Raw genomic sequence first — 6,677 nt, forward strand, 5'->3', positions numbered from 1 at the left:
TCTTAGCGCAGGTACATAAAGGATGGCCATCTGCCAAGGGTTAAAACAGTAGTTGCCGTCCTGTGTCACCAATCCACCAAACAAGTCTGATGTTGCCTTTAAGGGGTTTCTCAAGGCATCACCCTGTTTCTTTCTCAGACCTGGGCTTTTACATCTTGCCAGGGCATGTTGCAGCCCTGAGTCAGCCAAACCCTTGGTGTGGATCTCAGACTTCTCAACACCCCACAAAGATTGCGAGCATAACAAACCCAGGTATAAACTAGAACAGATCACTTTTCAACTAAAAGGAACTCAAAGTAGCAAGGCTGGAATAGAGAAACAAGAAGTTTATAAAATTTTTACTCCAGCATTGTGTCCTTCCAGGTGTCCTTGCTTCTGGACTTGGGTTTAGTCAGCTCCGTGGCTTTGAGCTCAACTGTGTGTGAGGCCATTGGTCCTTCCCCATCACCCAACGTCTGCTCCCTGCTCCTCCTCGCAGCTTCTTCTGGAGATGTAGCTTCCCGTCTCCTTGTTCTGACTATTACTCCTGGGCTTTCTCCCTAGCTGGACTCAGCTGCTCCCCAGGAAAGGAGCCAACCAGTCATTGCTTTCCTAAAGGAACACGATGTGCAAAATTAGAACAAGCAAATTACACTGGGCTGAGAGCTGTTTGGGCGAAGCCTTGCAGCTGTTAGAGTGGTCTCCAAAGCAAGTTTTGGAGTAGGATGTATCACCATGCATGTGCAGGTCAGTTCAGCCATGCAGCAGCTGACAAGTCACAGCCCATGAATGCCTTCTGCCACTGGGAGAAAGTCTGTAGCCCACATACTGAAAAAAGCTGAGCATTCATCAGTTGCAGTCCCACTGGTCTTCAGGTGGGTGCAGAAGAGCTACCTTGTATTCCAGCTGACAGCCTAACATCTGTGGCTTGTGGCATAATGGGCTCCAGCCCATGCTCAGCGCCGGCACGCTAGGCTGCTTTGCAGCTCAACTCAAGCCAGCTTCCCATGCTCAGCCTCCTCCTTCAGCAGTTGCTTTTCCATTGCATTTCTGAAGGAATGCCATTTGTACACGGACACTGGGCTGGTCATGCCAAGCCCAGCGTGCCTTTCCAACCATGCCTAGCTCTTAGTTATCTGTATCCAAAAGGATGCTCTACAACATTCCTGCTGCTCACAGTCTAAGGGTGAGTATGCAAATCCTACATACCATTCATAAAAGTAAGGCATAGTCTCCTCTACCTCCTAATACAAGCACCTTAGAAAAAAAGTCAGCATTAGATGGAACAAATGCATAAAAAAGCCAATATGAGAGTTCATCAGCTTCTCATCTCCAGAAGTGTCCAGAAAAGAATGTGGGAACACTAGGAACATCAGAACATCTCATCATGGTGGTTCCCAGAAACTGGAGATACTCCAAGACTGTCTGAAATGACACTGTTGAACCACACTTGGATGGAGAAAATTTAATTAACTGTCCCTTATAGCCTGGTAAAGAACCATCCAAGACTGAAACAGCAGAGGTATTTTGCAGCCCTCAGCCATGTTGAGTAGCATAAAAGGTACACTGAGGTCTGCGGACTCGCCACCTCTTGCAGAGGAGACAGGAAGCCTGCCCAATGGCTGTAGGTGACAAGGCCAGGAGGAACAAAAAGGGCAAGCCAAGGGAGAAGTCTGGCAGGAGTGGAGAATGAGGGAGTGGGTAACTGCAAGAAGAGATGCTTACTGTGTGGGTGTTGGCCTCAAGGGCAAGGAACCGGGCTGCCTGTAACTCTACATAAGACCCCAAAGGGGCAAAAGAGTTGAGAGGAAATAGAGAAGGAGGCCTTACAGCAGAGGAGGTTGTCAGGAAGGAAAGGGGAAGAGCTTCTCCAAGGGTGAGACCTGGAAGGCTGAGATGTTCCTAGTGTTCCCATGTTCCTTTCTGGACACCTCTGGAGGTGAGAAGCTGCTGAACTCTCACATTCTGGCTTTGTTATGCATTTGTTCCATTTAATGTCAACTTTTTTCTAAGATGTTTGCATTGGAAGGTGGCAGAAACTATGCGTTACTTTTATTAAAGATAAGTAGGACAGGCCATTCCATGGGAATGGCCATTTAGACAAGAGAGGGACCAAATGGAAATGTTTCCTCTGTGTCTGAAGATTTCAGGTGGGAAGTGATTTTGTGATCTCAATGGGTTGCTCCCTCCATTTGGCTGAGATGCTCCTCAAGTCATCAGCAGTTTGGCCAGCAAGCAAGAACCACATAAACACTGTTGTTAGAAGATCCACAGCCTTTGGAAAGGAGGAGTTTATTTTGGCCCCAAATCCTGCTATTCTCATCTGTAAGAGAGGTTTCTCTGAGTCCTTCTGATGCTTCAGGAACCAGAGTTTTGTGCAGCAATTAGTCAGACATAAGGTGGCACCAGGGTTTGTTCATGGTTGTTTGATTTTAGAGCAATCTCTGGTTACTTTTGCAGAAATACATGTCATGAGGTGTTCTTTGCTCTAAATATCCATCTGGTTTGGAGCACAGACTGGTACTGCCACAGCCCACCCCAGTGGTTACTGTACATGACGTTTGGTCAATCTTTTCCCTCCTTGGGAGGGGAGCAGAAAGAATGTCAACACATTTTTATTAACTTCCCAAACAAACCTTGAGGGGTAGGGCAACAAACTAGCGCCTAGCTTCCTTGCTGAGCTTGAAGTTTTTGTTTCCCTGTGTTTCCTCATCTGTTGAGGGGGTGTGGTTTATGATTCATTCCACTGTGCTTAGTTATTGGAGACATGTTTAAAGACATGTGGGGTTTTTTAATAGTATTCCTTCATACTGCTGGTGTTGAACTTAGCGGTGGATGGCACAGGCATGGATTAGATACGGCTATAAAACTAACAACTGCCTCCAGTCCAGCGCTGCTAGTGCTAAAAAAGGCCAGGCTTTTCCAGGAAACAAACCTGGGGAATGACCCGCACAAGAGAGAGGCCAAGTGCAAAACCTTCATCTCACCCAGAGCCTATCTGGGAGTATTGATCCCTGCTGAGAAGTACCTGGACCTTCCACATAGCCTGATACCTGTACGGAGAATCTTATGCACTATCCAAGTTCTGTGGCTGCTCCTCACAGCTGTGTCTGTTTCCACCACACCATAGTCCAGGGTCCCTTCTCTGCCTTTGGGCCCCCCTGTGGCTCATGTTTCTCCAGTTACTGATCTGCACCTCTCACCAAGCCCCACTTGTTTAGCACTCTGTTGTCCCATTTCTCTGCTTCACTCACAATGAGCTTTCTGCTCTTGCAGCCGATCCCCGAGCTAAGAAACAGTTGCCCCAAAACCAGTCTCATCTCTCATGCACGGATCTATCAGGGTCCAGCTGCCCATGAGGACTTGGTGATTTCAGAGAGGGCTTTATTATGAACTTAGAAAATCATCCAGGCAGCTTTTCTGTCCTTCCTTCATCAAAAGTCATGGTCCTTTCTTATGGAAAAGCAGAAATACTAGAAGCCCAAAACATCGGCTGTTGACTGCCACAGACCAAGTGAGTCTGGACCAAGCCATCTCTCTGGGATTGAATATTATTAGTACCATGTGGCTGGGTCTTAAACCATTCTGGAGTCAATGGTGTGTGACAAGTTGCAGAAAAAAAACCAGAAAAAAGCCAGAGACATGAACAAGATAATAATGTTTATGCAGACAGATGGCTTCAGGGTGGTACACAGAGAAAGGGATGCTGCAGTGGAGGGGAAGTAACATCACTGACTGCTTGATTTCACCTGCATTCGTGGAAGCGGGACTTTGAGTGTACCCTTCCAGAGGGGTGTTGGAAAAGTTGGTCAGCTGCAAAGTCCAGAAGAGGGTCACTAAGACTGGAGTACCTGGCATATGATGATATGCTGAAGGAGCTGGATTTGTCTCACAGGAGAAGAGAAGGTTTCTAGGAAATATAATTGCTGCCACCACTATAACTGCCTTAACTACTAGGCACTTCTGCAAAGGTATAGAGATCTGCCACTGTCCGACGGCTTAGCAGATCTGGCTGAAGAGGGGTGTTTCTGGGCATGCGGAGAGGGAGTTAGTCATAGAGTAAAGCAGAGTTTCTCTGGGTTGTGGCCCTGGCCTTGTAACACTAAACTCCACCAAACTATCTTGGGTGACTACATGGCACTTTGCACCCTACCCTTGCGCAGCCTGCAAGCCTCTTGGCTGACTCATGCTACTGCGTAGGTGGGCTCGGGATAATCCCAAGACGGATACACAAAAAATTAGGTGGACAGATGCCCCAGCACTGGCCACACAAGATCCACTGATGCCATTCAGACAAAGCTCATTTGCAAAAGAGGTTATTTGTAAGTTCTGTATTTCTGAGAATAGACATGCTGTGCAGGGGTGCTCTTCAGCCACCAGACTTCTGGTCCTGCCTCAGGCTTGGGGACAGGACAGACCTAAGTGGTTGATGTGAAGGTACAGCCACCTCTCCCAGGAAGGTGGAATGCACATGCCTTCATGCTCTAAAAAGCTGGCACACAATCGCTAAATGATTGTCTCACAAGGAGATTTTAAATGATTCCCTGAGCTGCACTCTTCTGCAGAAAATTGCATTCAATATTGACTGATGGGATTATATTTAGTGTGGTGTCTAACCAGCATGCAAGGATGAGGAAGTCAGCAGCTGAGGATGGCTTCTGAGGAAATTACAAATCTGAGCTATGCAAATAACTACGTTTGGTGGTATGCACATGCGGGGATGGTGGAAGGTCTTGACCCAGAACAGAACAGTGTTGCAAAAATTTATAACCAGCAGCCACAAAGTCTCCCAGGATCTTCTTCTGCCTTCACCTGTCTGGGTGGGTGAGTGGAAATGTTGGATCCCAATATATTCCTGTATCTGTCTTCCCAGTGGAGCACCCTGTGAGGTGCTCAGAGGAAAAGAAGCAGGAGCAAGCTCTGTGGTCATGCACTCAAAACCCCAAAAGTGCAAAGGAACGGTTTCTGGGGCCATAAGTAAATACTTAAAAATAAGGATTGTTGATATTTTGAGCTGCATCCCTGATGACACATTCAGCAGCAGAGGCTTTCTTTTTTGGAACAAATCCTCTCAAGATAAAATTGTCAGAGGGCTTGTCTCTGCAGGGAGTTGATATTTAAAAATAGAACCTGGTGTTACTATTTCAGAATATAATTGCCCACACTTAGAGCTGTTTCATAGGATTATTGAACTTCATTTGCAGACTTAATCTGAATCTAGGTCTGGTGGCCATGACCTACCTTACACAGCTCTAACACTCATGCTCACTTTGATTTGGAGGTGAGATAAGGCCGTCACAGGATGGTGGCTTTATGGGTGAGATGCTGTTATGGCATCTCTCTTCGGGAGAAAGATATTATTACTGTGTTGTTTAATTTCTTTTTCTAACTGTTGTCAAAGGTGCTGGCAGATCTGCACAGGCACCTTAGAATTTTCTGCGTAAACTTGGGAGAAAACATTTGCTCTCATTGGTCAGAAATACAATTGCTATGCTGGGATGTGCAAGAAGCTTCAGAGGGACCCTGCTGAGGTGACACCACCTCCCAGACAAATACAGAAATCCTTCATAGGTTAAATAAGGGGAGGGGGATACAAGTAGTTGCCTCCAGTGTAAGTCCTGCTTGAGCTGTGCATGGAGATGCAGAACTCATGAAGGTGGTGAGATTAGGCTCAGGCCCCTTGGGTACATTTTGGACCAGGCAGAGGCTTGCACTGACATCTGATGCTTACAGCAGATATTTGGCTGCTCCACACAGGGCCTCCAACCCAACACTGCACCCGAGGCTGCCCTGCCACATGGGACTGCTGAAGGATCACTGCAAGGAGCCTGGGGTCCAAAGCACTGCCCTCACCCTCCACAGCGAACTGGTGAGTGTGCATCCTGTGCCCATTGCCTTTTGTTTTGGGGAAGCTCCTCCTCCAAGATAGGGAAGTGAGTCCCCCTGAGGTCACGCCACACTTCTCCTCACCTGAAATGGTCCAGAGAGGTGTTTCATAACTTGTAAACAAGGAAAATACACGTCGAGTTTGACTGCTGTAAGTGAACTGGGTTACAGTCATGTCAACAAAGAACTTATATTCTTACCTAGCAAGACAACAATGATCCTGATTATTGGCTAAAAAGGCAAACATGTATCTTTGTTGAGCTAATGCAAAGTGGAACTGTTCTGGTGATAAGGCCTGATTTGTAAGGTTAACTTGTTATGACATGATCTTTATAGCACCACTATTGCATGCTTGAAGGAATGTGAATGACCTCTGTGGTCACTACAAGTTGGATTCCCATAAGCATAAGTGAAAAATAAATGAATGCGCAACTAAGTCCTAAGTATGTTTTGTTTAAAGCTGTCTTTGGTTGGGAGTCAAAAGAGCTTGCCAGGCAGTGCTGAAGACAAACAAAGAGGAATGGACCATGGCAAAAAACTTCAAAACTTCTTTTAAACAAGGATCTCACAGAACTTGTGGTGGCTGGTGAAGTCCTTGTAATCTTGAAGCAAGGGCAGACCAAGTCTGCACACTGGAGCTAGCTGCCAGGCAGCAAATACTGGCAGAGAAAACACAGATGGAAAATATGAAGTGGATTTGATCCAGAAGGAAAGCTGGAAAGAGAAGGGGAAGAAACTGAAGACGCAGTGCTGACAGTCATGGCAGGGAGCAGCAGAAGACCTGAATCAACCATTTCTCCTGCCCCAACAAA

The sequence above is a fragment of the Falco peregrinus genome, chromosome 1 (genome assembly GCF_023634155.1).
Source record: "Falco peregrinus isolate bFalPer1 chromosome 1, bFalPer1.pri, whole genome shotgun sequence".
Lineage (NCBI taxonomy): Eukaryota > Metazoa > Chordata > Aves > Falconiformes > Falconidae > Falco > Falco peregrinus.